Here is a 13,817-nt window from a genome sequence, read left to right as displayed (position 1 = left end):
ATCTGTAGTGAAGGAGAAAAAGTGCAATAAGTACTGCAGATAAAATGTCTACGAGGAGGACCTAGCATTTAACCACATGGTGACCAGGTCAGATAGATTAGATAGATAGATAGATAGATAGATAGAAGATAGGTAAGGATGAATCTACGGCACTCCAATGTAAAGTGAAATAAAAGAGTGAATTTATTCCATCAAACTCATGCAACGTTTCGTTCACCTCACGCAGCAATTTTCAAGGCTTGAAAATGGCCGTGCGAGGCGACCAAAATGTCAAATGAGTTTAATGGAATAAATTCACTCTTTTATTTCACTTTACATTGGAGTGCCGTAGATTCTGGCCCTATGCCACGGAATGATTATCGGCCGTATGTAGCCGATATCGGCCATTACGGAAGATAATCGTCCCGTAGAATAGAAGGCAAGGACCAGCCAACATCATTCAAGTCGGCTGATCATTGCTGTCGTTTGTCTTTCAACCATTTTGAAAGACAAATGACTGTGATGGCAGTGATATGCTGCCGTAGCTCTGTGGAATAGGAGCGGCAGCAGCCGACCGCCACTATCCTCTATGGGCTGCCCGGACAATCTAGCAATCACCCAGGCAGCTCCTCACGGCCCCTCCTGCACTCACTCACTCGCTGCAGCCGCATGTAATAGCAGTGGCAACGAGCGTGGAACAAGGGGCAAACTAGCGCTGACGGCCCTCATTTGCTCCTCACAGTCGCCCCGTGTAATAGGAGCTTTAGGTGGGTGACAGTGTTTACTTCTCTAGGCCTTGACTTTCAGGTATACACAGTTATATCCCAGTTGTAGTTGCCTTGTTCACAGGATATATGTAATGACCCGCCGCCTCCTGGTCCCTTTAAGCAGTAATACACAGAGATCACCGACCCTTCATATCACATCCATGTGCGGCTCCAGTCATGGCGTGTTCCCACATTCCAGCATTATTACACAATCACCTGGATCACTGCGTATAATCCTTACAGTCTGGTCACTGGCTTCCTTGTGGGATGTGTTACGTTTGATGTAGTTTTACTTTAGATATTTAGATATTTGGCCCAATGCCACACTATAACCCCTTCCCACTAACTCCCCCAACAGAAGACATATGAAGACCAATACAATACAGAGACCAGTGATACAATATAGTGATCCAATACAGAGATCAGTGATCCAATACAGAGATCAGTGATCCAATACAGAGACCAGTGATCCAATACAGAGACCAGTGATCCAATACAGAGACCAATGATCCAATACAGAGACCAGTGATCCAATACAATACAGAGACCAGGGATACAATACAGAGACCAGTGATACAATACAGTGATACAATACAGAGATCAGTGATACAATACAATACAGAGACCAGGGATACAATACAGAGACCAGTGATACAATACAGAGATCAGTGATACATTACAGAGACCAGTGATACAATACAGAGACCAGTGATACAATACAATACAATACAGAGACCAGTGATACAATATAGTGATCCAATACAGAGACCAGTGATCCAATACAGAGACCAGTGATCCAGTAGAATACAGAGATACAATAGAGACCAGTGATCACTGATACAATACAATGCATAGACCAGTGATACAATACAGAGACCAGTGATACAATATAGTGATACAATACAATACAGAGACCAGTGATCCAATACAGTGACCAGTGATCCAATACAGTGACCAGTGATCCAATACAGAGACCAGGGATACAATACAGTGATACAATACAGAGACCAGTGATACAATACAATGCAGAGACCAGTGATCCAATACAATACAGAGACCAGTGATCCAATACAGAGACCAGTGATCCAATACAATACAGAGACCAGTGATACAATTGTCACGGCAGCGGCCCGTGCTCCGGGCCGCCGCTGCGACCTCTCTCTGCCCCATGCAGCCGCCGGGGTCCTTGTGCAGGAACCCGGCGCTGCCACCTGTTTGGCCCCGGGGGGCGCCTTACATCGCCCCGCTCCTGTCTCTGTCTGTGCCGGCCGGCGTGCGCGCGCCAGCTGTCTCAGATTTAAAGGGCCAGTCCGCCCCTAATTGGAAGTTGCACTAATCACTCCCTATAAATTCCAGCCCTGCCCCACTACAGGTGTTGGAGCCTCTGCATGCTTCCCATAGCGTTTGGCCCAGCTCCCTGTTGTTCCTGTCCGCAGTCCTTGTCCCTAGTCCCTGCCCGCTGCCTTCCCATTGTTCCTGAGTCCTGTCCGCCACCTGCGAGCACGCCTACAGACCTCTGCCTGCACTATCTCCTGCCTACTGCTCCTGCCACGCCTCGCCTGCCATCACTAGCAACCAAGCCAGGGGTAGCGACCTGGGGGTCGCCTGCCGCAGCAAATCCATCCAGCCTTGCGGCGGGCTCTGGTGAAAACCAGCGGCCCCTTAGACTCTGCTCCCTGGTGAGGTTAGTGCCATCGCTAGTGACGGTTCAGTGGATCCACTACTCCAGGCGTTACAACAATACAGAGACCAGTGATCCAATACAGAGACCAGTGATCCAATACAGAGACCAGTGATCCAATACAGAGACCAGTGATCCAATACAGAGACCAGTGATCCAATACAGAGATACAATACAGACATTAAATGGGCTTCTGGATCCTGTTCTCTGTACAGAAGACCCCCCATCCCCCCCGTCTTGTGTTCCATTATTCAGGATCACCCCAATGCTCAGTTTCACCCGACCTCCAGCCTAGAGCAAAAGGGGCATTGTTGCTTTACCACCCACCAGGGATTCATCTACAGTTCTAACTGCCCCCTACTAGTTGCCCCACACCAGGCTGACTTCATTGCCCCACACCAAGCTGACCTTATTGCCCCACACCAGGCTGACGACTTCATTGCCCCACACCATGCTGACGACTTCATTGCCCCACACCAGGCTGACGACTTCATTGCCCCACACCAGGCTGACGACTTCATTGCCCCACACCAGGCTGACGACTTCATTGCCCCACACCAGGCTGACGACTTCATTGCCCCACACCAGGCTGACGACTTCATTGCCCCACACCAGGCTGACGACTTCATTGCCCCACACCAGGCTGACGACTTCATTGCCCCACACCAGGCTGAATGCCCCACACCAGGCTGACTTCATTGCCCCACACCAGGCTGAATGCCTCACACCAGGCTGACTTCATTGCCCCACACCAGGCTGACTTCATTGCCCCACACCAGGCTGACTTCATTGCCCCACACCAGGCTGACTTCATTGCCCCACACCAGGCTGACTTCATTGCCCCACACCAGGCTGACTTCATTGCCCCACACCAGGCTGACCTCATTGCCCCACACCAGGCTGACTTCATTGCCCCACACCAGGCTGACTTCATTGCCCCACACCAGGCTGACTTCATTGCCCCACACCAGGCTGACTTCATTGCCCCACACCAGGCTGACTTCATTGCCCCACACCAGGCTGACCTCATTGCCCCACACCAGGCTGACCTCATTGCCCCACACCAGGCTGACTTCATTGCCCCACACCAGGCTGACTTCATTGCCCCACACCAGGCTGACCTCATTGCCCCACACCAGGCTGACTTCATTCCTTCAGCCCCAGAGCTAGCTTCTCTATTCAGCAGATCCTGAGACACTGTGGGTACAGAGAGCCCATTACCTGATGACATGGATGTGACTAATGGGGGACGACCGAGGGGGAGATCCTTGATATCAGCCAGGCATATCAGGTGGCCATCATTAGGACTGGAGGACTACTAGGTCCCTCAGTGTAGATGTAATACATGTTGCCTTGCCCTTCTGGGCTTGCAGTCTCTTGGCAATGTGAATGGGGCACATGAACCAGACAGACCCTCCAACAATTGCCTCCTGTATCCGGCACGTGGCTGCACCTCATTGGGGGTTGGGGGGACTGAGCTGGGGTGACCTGGCTTGAAGGTTACAAACTGCATGGAAAGAATAGAGCTGTCGGCTACACTGCAACGACTCCTCTGCCGTTAAAAGCATCAGAGCTGTAGCTGTTGGCAAATGACACCTGAGTCAGGGGAACATGAAGACGCCTCAGGTCAACTGGGAGAAGAGCGTCCCAGAGCTCCCATCACATGAGTGACAATGGCAGAGCCCACCGCATGAGGCTTTCTCATTACACAGGCCCCAAACCAGAACTGAGCGCCACACATTCTAAGCGATACGCTGCCATCTGATGGTCACTGTGCAGAATACGCCAGAGAGGCTCTGTACCAAAATAAGAGTCCCCTGCTGTAGCCCCTAAGCAGAAGGACCAAAAGGAGGATCCACCAGCTTTAGAGAAGGGCAGAACCCCAAATTTATGTCTACGATAGAGCAGGTTATCCGCCCCCCTAAACATCCTGGAATTAGATGGACAAACAGTGAGACGTACTATGGTATTAGCTCTGTTATTTCCCTTATATTGGGTATTTATTCCTCCCTTCATGGGTTGGAAACCAGTGTGTCATCCTCCTGTACCCCAAGTGTCACCATCCTGTACCCCAAGTATCAGTGTGTCATCCTCCTGTACTCCAAGTGTCATCATCCTCCTGTACCCCAAGTGTCATCATCCTGTACCCCAAGTGTCACCATCCTGTACCCCAAGTATCAGTGTGTCATCCTCCTTTACCCCAAGTGTCATCATCCTGTACCCCAAGTGTCACCATCCTGTACCCCAAGTATCAGTGTGTCATCCTCCTGTACCCCAAGTGTCATCATCCTGTACCCCAAGTGTCATCATCCTGTACCCCAAGTGTCACCATCCTGTACCCCAAGTATCAGTGTGTCATCCTCCTGTACCCCAAGTGTCATCATCCTGTACCCCAAGTGTCACCATCCTGTACCCCAAGTATCAGTGTGTCATCCTCCTGTACTCCAAGTGTCATCATTATCCTGCACCCCATGTGTCATCATCCTGTACCCCAAGTGTCATTGTGTCATTATCCTGTACCCTAAGTGTCATAATCATGCTGTACCCCAAATGTCATCATCCTGTACCCCAAGTATCATACGGTACCCCAAGGGTCATCGTGTCATTATCCTGTACCCCAAGTGTCAGCGTGTTATTATCCTATACCCCAAGTGTCATTATCCAGTACACCAAGTGTCATTATCCTGTACTCCAAGTGTCATTATCCTATACCCCAAGTGTCATTGTGTCATTATCCTGTACCCCAAGGGTCAGTATCCTGTACTCCAGGTGTCAGTGTGTCACTATCCTGTACCCCCAATGTCAGTATCCTGTACCTCCAGTGTCACTATCCTGTACCTCCAGTGTCACTATTCTGTACCCCAAGTGTCAGTATCCTGCACCCCAAGTGTCATTATCCTGTACCCCAGGTGTCAGTGTGTCACTATCCTGTACCCCAAGTGTCACCATCCTGTACCCCAAGTATCAGTGTGTCATCCTCCTGTACCCCAAGTGTCATCATCCTGTACCCCAAGTGTCACCATCCTGTACCCCAAGTATCAGTGTGTCATCCTCCTGTACTCCAAGTGTCATCATTATCCTGCCCCCCATGTGTCATCATCCTGTACCCCAAGTGTCATCATTCTGTACCCCAAGTGTCATTGTGTCAGTATCCTGTACCCCAGGTGTCAGTGTGTCACTATCCTGTACCCCTAGTGTCATTATCCTGTACCCCCAGTGTCATTATCCTGTACCCCTAGTGTTAGTATCCTGTACCCCCAGTGTCATTATCCTGTACCCCTAGTGTTAGTATCCTGTACCCCCAGTGTCATTATCCTGTACCCCTAGTGTCATTATCCTGTACCCCCAGTGTCATTATCCTGTACCCCCAGTGTCATTATCCTGTACCCCCAGTGTCATTATCCTGTACCCCTAGTGTTAGTATCCTGTACCCCGTGTCACTATTATGTTCCCCCAGTGTCATTATCCTGAACCCCAAGTATCAGCTGGTCACTATCCTGTACTATATGTTATCCTCCAGACTAAACACCATTGGGTGAACCTGACACAACTTAATAGTAATAACCCTTCGGTATAGTTGACTCTGGCAGACGTGGGCCAGGTATTGTCTAGTGTTGGTGCTGGGAACATCCACAGTGACAACCACATGACTACATCCACCATGCGGCAATCAGTATTGCTATAGGAAGCCCCTGTCAGCCCTGTAGACCCCTCTCCTTGCCTGCAGATGGAGGGATCACACAGCTGCAGTGCTGGCGGGGTCTCTCTACGCTCATGACTAATAACCAGAGGTTTTCCATCTTTAGGGACCTCCCATATAAAGAATGCATTTAACCTCTGAATTGCTGCAGGCTATTCTGGGAATCGCTGAATCAGTGAGAAAGCTTCCATTATCAGCGTAATATTCCTTGCCAAAGAAAGATTTGTCTTTCCTCAACCTTTGCTCTTAAAACTAGATGTGTGATAACTGTGACTTAAAGGGCATAACCCTTCCTTAAAGGGGTTGTCTGACAATCTCGTTTTGATACTGGTAAGAGAAATTCTGCTACTGAACCCCCCTTCAGTGCTCAGCTGTAATCTGCTGGGGAACCCTGAACAATGAACAATTCCTGAACAATGTCTGCAGTGTAGCCCCCAGGGCATTATCCACTGCCATTAGGGAGAGAAGGGGGAGAATTGGTGTGTTCAATGGTTATGTAGGTGGTACATGTCACAGTAACATCCGCTGCCATCAGGGGGTCTAGGAAGGGGGGGCACTTGGAGTGTACAATGGTCAGGTAGGTGGTCGGTGTCACAGTAACCTCCACATGATGCCAGGACACAAGATCTCCAGTAGAACATTGCCCATCACACGGCCCCCGCCATCTTGTCTTCTTCCCATAGTGCATCCTGGTGCCATCTCTTCCCCAGGTAAGTGACGTTCATACACCCGGCCATCCACATAATGGAGAATGTGACCCATCAGACCAGACGGCGCACTCCATTCTCCAGCTCTAATGCCCACTGTAGACACTTTTGGTGTCACATGGGCCCTGACCAGTCTGTAGGGCCCCAGACACAGCGAGCTGCCATGTCCGATGTGATCTGACTCCTTTCTATCATAAACAGCAGGAAGTTTTTCAGCAGTTTGCTCTACGGTGGGATCAGGCCTGACTCCTGACGTCTACTGAAGAGCCTTGGCTCCCATGATCCTGTCCCTGTTTGTCAATCCTTTCACTTTCAGTTGCAAACGGGACCCCACAAGATCGGCCGCTCTGAAGATGTCCGACTCCGAACGTCTACACATCACTATTCACCCTTGTCACAATTTGCCTTATTTACTGACCTGCCTACACTATATATATGTGTATGAGGCTGCTGCTCCTTTAAGCAGAAGTGAGTCCATTTCTGATACAAATGTCCCATTAATAGTTAAATCCTCCTCAGATTAAAGCGGGGGAAATGATCCATCAAAACTTGTGAAGTGAATTACCCTGCAGTCCCGGGAGTCTCGGTGGGAGTGCAGCGCTCCCTGCCCCAGAGATGTCCTTGTCTCTGTTCCCGGCTAATGAACGCGGTGACTGACGTCCCAATAAAGCCGGACCCGGCTCCTTCACGCAGATTAAATCACTCTTAAATGGAAGATTTGCACGGATTTGGTTTTCCAGCAGAAATTGATAAATTGGATCTGCTTTGATAATGAGTCTTTTCCTCCGGCGCTGTGTCCGAGACGGCGAATCGCTTAAGCCTGACAAACTTGGCTATTCCCATCGACCCGTGGATACTTTCTCTTTTTTTTTCTTCTTTGTGCGGTTTATATGTTATTACGTTTTACATGCTGAGAAGGTTTAACGTCAGCCCGGGCCTGCAAAACAAATCCTGTGCACTTAATGTCAAGAGGTTCTAGGAAGCTGAGATTGGGTGTTGTTTGATGGGGGTGTCCGTGCAGTCGCCCGGGCTGGAGGCTCCTTTTAGACCAGGGGCATCAAACTCAGGCCCTCCAACTGTTGCAAAACTACAATTCCCATCATCCCTGATATAGAGCTTTAGCTTTGGCTGTCCAGTCATGATGGGAATTGTAGTTTTGCAACAGCCGAAGGTTGCCTATCCTTGAATTATGACACATTGCCTGTAACACTCCATACACTACCTGGATCTCCTCAATGGTGGATCAAATGCATCAGTCAGCTCTGTACTGAAAGGCAAGAACCCCAAAACAACTCTCTACAGATGGCTGCTGTACTTTAAAGAGTCCCTTTAAATCAGTAGTACAAGCAAATATAAGAAAGGCTGTAATGGCTTTTATTAGGCATAGGAACTTCCTACTGTATTCACAAGGCTGTCCCCATCAGGCATTAGTGCCCTATTACACAGGGTGATTATTGTTCGAATTTAACAGATAATCATTCTGTGTAATTGCAGGCAGCGATCGAAAAATCATTCGTATATCGTTGATCGTTAGATCTAAACCTAAAATTATCGTTAATCGTTTGCTGTAATTCCGCATTCGTTCGCTCAAGTTCCGCACTTGTTCACTAATCGTTCGGTGTAATTGCACATTGTTCATTGTTTTGCTGGGATCAGAAGGAATAAACGATCATAGTAACAATCGCATCTAACGACCATCGTTCTGTGTAATATGGTGAACGATAAACAATCTCATTTGCAATCATTTATCGTTAGTCATTAATCGGTAAAAAACGCTCCTTGTAATAGGACCCATATTTGAAAGTCTCCAAACAGCAACTGGATCTCTTGAACGACAACTAATACAACCTGGTATTGACATCTCACGTACAACATCCTACACCAGTGTGGATTTTCAGCAGACACCTGCAAGCCTATACACTCGAAGAGCACATATACTGTATATACGATGGGTAGGAAGCAACGTGGTTCCGGCACTCCAGGGTACGTTAAAATAGATGAACTTTATTAAATCATATTAAAATCAGCAAAACAAACAATGCTGTGTAGCAAGACCGATGCGTTTCGCACATGCGCACTTATTCATGATCTGGATTAAGCGTGCATGCGCGAAACACGTCGATCTTGCTACACAGCATGGTTTGTTTTGCTGATTTTAATATGATTTAATAAAGTTCATCTATTTTAACGTACCCTGGAGTGCCGGAACCACATTGCTTCCTACCCATCGTGTTTACAGGCGGCCAGCCACCGCAGGAACCGAGCAACCTCCCGAATGCACTGAGATCCGAATAATACAAGGTCAGCTGATTTCTACCTTCTCTATGCTGTTCCATATACTGTATATGTTGGTCTTGACTAGAGATGAGCAAACTTACAGTAAGTTCGGCCAAGCCTGATTGCTTGGCCGTTAATTAACGCTTTCTGGAAAAAGATGGCTACAGCTGTAGGAGACTTAGTGCCCTATTACACAGGACGATTATCGTGTGAAAAATTGTTATATTGTTCGAATTTAAACGATAATCGTTCTGTGTAATTGCAGGCAACAATCAAAAAACAGTTTGTGTGTCGTTAATCGTTGATTTAGATCTGGACCAAAAATTATCGCTAATTCGTTTGCTGTAATTCCCATTTTTTCACTAATCGTTCAGTGTAATTGCACATTGCCCATTGTTTTGCTGGGATCAGAAGGAGTTAACGATCATAGTAACTATCGCAATAACGATCGTAGTAACGATTGTAACTAACAACTATCATTCTGTGTAATATGGTGAACGATTTCAGGTTAACGATAAACAATCTCGTTTGCAATCGTTAGTCGTTAATCGTAAAAATCGCTCCGTGTAATAGGACCCTTACTGTATGACTCCCATGCCGGCTGTAGACTAGAGCTATCAGGTTCAGATGAACTTACTGTAAGTTCTATCACCTCTAGTCTTGACTAATGTCCTGCTCCTCTCACCCACTCTGGATGTATTAAGCCTCAGCAATCCACACCAGCTCTGCAGATTTACACTACAAGGCATACATTGTAATAAACTGGATGCAGGGGGGTCACAACATCCCCTCCATACCATGTTGCACCCCCAAGTGATAGTGATCCCCAAAAAGTCCCACAATTATGTGCAAATATAACACCAGGGTGAATTTTGTTAGATCTATGATTATATATATATATATATATATATATATTCACACACACATATATATGTATGTAGGAATATCAGATATTCTGTCCCCTCTGAGGTCTAGATCATTACTCCGTGTGCACATTTCTCTTCCACATTAGAGGAAAGGAGGGGAAATCAATAAGGAACTTTATGTCTCCCCGACAGAGTTTCTCTTTAATAAATTATTAAAAGCAAGAATGCTGAATCCAGTTAATGACCATAAAGAAAGACGCCTTATAACGGAGTGGAACCATAGCTCCACCTAGTGACACATAACTGGTATGACAGCTCACTGCAGCTTCCAAAGTTATGGACTCATCTGATGCTGAGAATATTTAAAGGGAAGGTGTAATCTGAAAATGACTTATTGTATGTTTTAATGTTAAGAATTTTTGATGACTATTTTTCTCCATTTTCATCAAAACTAAGTGTAGACTTCCTGTTGTGATAAGAGGAGGCTGCAGCTCCCTGTTGAATGACCTCTTCACAGGTCACAGAGCACGCTCAGTAATGTTTCACATTCATCTCAAGGGGACAGACTCTGTCTTTTGTCGTCTATGTTCATGAGGCTTGCCGTAAAGTGTGCCACTAAGTGCTGTTAAAAATATGGCAGCTCCCATAATGTACAAATAGTGAAATAAAAGAAAAAAAATTGTCAGGAAATAGAAACAGATTAAAATTAAAGATTATATATATATATATATATATATATATATATATATATATATATATATATATATATATATAAAAATTTAGGCAACACATTTTCTTTAAAGGGACGGTCCGGGACAAGTGTTTATTACTCCCCGAGACTAAATCAGCTACCTTATGGTGTCTGTATATCTGTATACAACTAGCAGGAGAATAGATTCAACCACATACAGAAACCAAATCTGTGCGGTTCAGTGTAAAATAAAACTACCATACAAATGGATTTAGATCATTTATTTCTTAAAATAATTTAAAGGGAAACAGAACAAAATGTGCAAAACTAAGACGTACAGGAGAACGGCAGGAAAGACTGAGGAGATCTAGTACTCGATAACATTTGTGCCCACACACGGTGGATTTGGTGATTTCTCTCCCAATTCTTCCGTTATTCAGAATTTTTTTTTTCATGGAGTGTTAAAATTTTTGTTTCAAATTCCAAGGCAATGAGTAGGAAGGTGCTGTTACTAGTCATAAAGTGCATTCGCTTTCCTGAGTACTACTAATTATTTTGGAGATTTATTAGGTTTCCGAGACAGAAGTCCAGGTGACGTCCGCTAACAGGGCGGCCGCCATTTTGTTTGTAAGCCAAATCAACGTTCGGGATAGCACTGCAAGTTCTTACTGGATTAATGGATCTCACAAAACGGCTTCCCTCAGGGTATACGGGCATAAGATACACAATAAAGCCAATCATACACACATTCATCAATGTGAATCACTGTGTAATCCCTGAGACTTCAGTTAAAGGGGAATTTCACCTTAATGGGATTGTCCAAGTTTAAAAAAAACCTGGCAGATTTTTGGCAAAAAAATAGTGTCACATCAGTACTGAAGCTCAGCTTGCTTCAATGTAGCCGAGATGCAATACCAGGTACAAGCAACAGGCAGAGGTGGCGCTGTTACTGGAAGAAAGAAGCCTTGTTTTTCTAATTCTGGACAAACCCTTTCAATTGACTTCCTCACTTATGTAAGCAGGTCAGCGGATAACACTGGCGGTGTCTATAACCTTACGAGAGGGTAGTGTGCTCACACATCCTCACAGCAACATAGGCTGAGGTCCCGGCCACAGGTTCAAATTCCCCTTTTAATAGAGATTTACTGTGTGCTGTGTAAATTAACCAGTCATATGCCAAAAAAAAAATATATGGGCCCAAAATGTAGGGAAAATACTTTATAGTACGATACTGAACAATCTCCACCATAATTTTTTAGAAAAATCTGATGGCTACAACCCTGGTGTGAATAAAAAAAAAAAAAAAAAAAGTAGCATGGTTTGGCTGAAAGTTAGAATGGGGCTGTGCTGCCGAGAGGAAAGGGTGAAGCCATCTTAGCTGTGGTCCCATTAAGACGGTCCCCAACTTTCCTTCATTATTAAAGGGGTTATCCAGCGCTACAAAAACATGGCCACTTTTCCCCCTACTGTTGTCTCCAGTTCAGGTGCAGTTTGCAATTAAGCTCCATTTACTTCAATGGAACTGAGTTTCAAAACCCCACCCAATCTGGAGACAAGAGAGGGGAAAAAGTGGCCATGTTTTTGTAGCGCTGGATAACCCCTTTAAAGGGAACCAATCATATGGCTCCCAGCTGCGTCCTATAGATCTCCTATAGAGCTCCCCGAGCATACCAGCCACGGCTGCAGCAGTATCAGGGAGAAAGTTGTGCAGCGACTAGTCATCTGAGCAGAGGGCCGCCCACTACTAGTCACAGCTCTCTGCCTGTCAGTGCCCAGCATGAGGATGATTGACAGGCAGACACACCCATTAATGGCCCCTGCAATAAAACATCTTTTCCCCCAATGCAAAGATACCGCTGCAGACATGGCTGGTATGGTAGAGGAGCCGCATAGGAGCTCTATAGGGTGCAGCCGGGAGCCATATCAGCACCTTCATGCTTATTGGTTCCCTTTAATCAGATTTTTTTCTAATAATGTAGATGGAGAATTTCTATGATTAGGAAGACGATCCCCACCTAAATATATTTTCCCAAAAATCTGATTTAGGCCATGTTCACACTGTATTTTATTTATTAAAAGAACGGCCATTCTTTTCATAATACAGTGACTTGCGTTGCATTGACAGCCACACAATGTATTGGCAACGGAAATAATGTTCATGTCATTTATTTGAGGTCGTTGTCCATAGACTTTGATTTAGAACAACAGCCATTGTTTTGGGTGCCAAGTAACGGCCGTTGTTTGTACGTACTGTAGTGGGCCTTCACCATTTCCTATTGGTAGCACAATTTTCTTTTTACTTTAAGCCAGGGAACCTCCAGTCCTCCATCTGTTGCAGAACTACAATTCCCTTCATGTCTGGTTAGCTGAAGCTTTGGCTGTCCGGGCATGATGGGGATTGTAGTTTTGCAATGGCTGGAGGACTGGAGGTTCCCTGGTTCCTGCTTTAACCAATGGAGTTTGTATTTAGACCAGGGTTATAGTAACAGATCTCCAGCTACATGGACGGCCTTTTACGAAGTATAACCATAACCACAGTATAACTATGGAATATTAAACAAAAAACATTAATATTCTCTCCCTCAAAGCATTAAGTGTATTTAGAGAAGCCGTCCACATAAAATCGGCCGCTGGTCATATACCCGGCTCATGAACACAGGATACCTCACCGGGATCCTCACTGACGGCTGAAACCCTTCTGTTTGTGCTCGGCTTCCTCTGTGGGATACAGGACAAGGCTTTACATGGAAGCCATCATAACGATGCTGTTGATGGATCCACTAGTCTTACAGTATGAATCTTGTACTTTTGGTGGATAATGGTGTCAGTTTGTTTTTTATAGACTTTTTACTATTTTGAAGGGGTACTCCGGCAAAAAAATTCTTTCAAATCAAAAGGTGTCAGAAAGTTACATTGATTTGTCATTTACTTCTATTTAAAAATCTCCAGCCTTCCAGTACTTATCAGCTGCTGTATGTCCTGCAGGAAGTGGTACATTCTCTCCAGTCTGACACAGTGCTCTCTGCTGCCACCTCTGTCCATGTCAGGAACTGTCCAGAGCAGCGGCAAATCCCTATAGAAAATCTTTGCTGCTCTGGACAGTTCCTGACATGGACAGAGGTGGCAGCAGAGAGCACTGTGTCAGACTA

General features: G+C 45.9%; 1 long non-coding RNA gene across 2 annotated transcripts in view; it reads left to right on the top strand.

Annotated features, from left to right (window-relative positions):
• LOC138802831 (uncharacterized) overlaps nucleotides 1-13,817 on the top strand; it is a 35,482-nt gene that overhangs the window by 7,541 nt on the left and 14,124 nt on the right. The window lies entirely within an intron of this gene.

Source organism: Dendropsophus ebraccatus, chromosome 10, assembly GCF_027789765.1.
Source record: "Dendropsophus ebraccatus isolate aDenEbr1 chromosome 10, aDenEbr1.pat, whole genome shotgun sequence".
NCBI lineage: Eukaryota > Metazoa > Chordata > Amphibia > Anura > Hylidae > Dendropsophus > Dendropsophus ebraccatus.
Note: the sequence above shows the minus strand (reverse complement) of the source record. Positions and strands in the feature narration are given on the sequence as shown.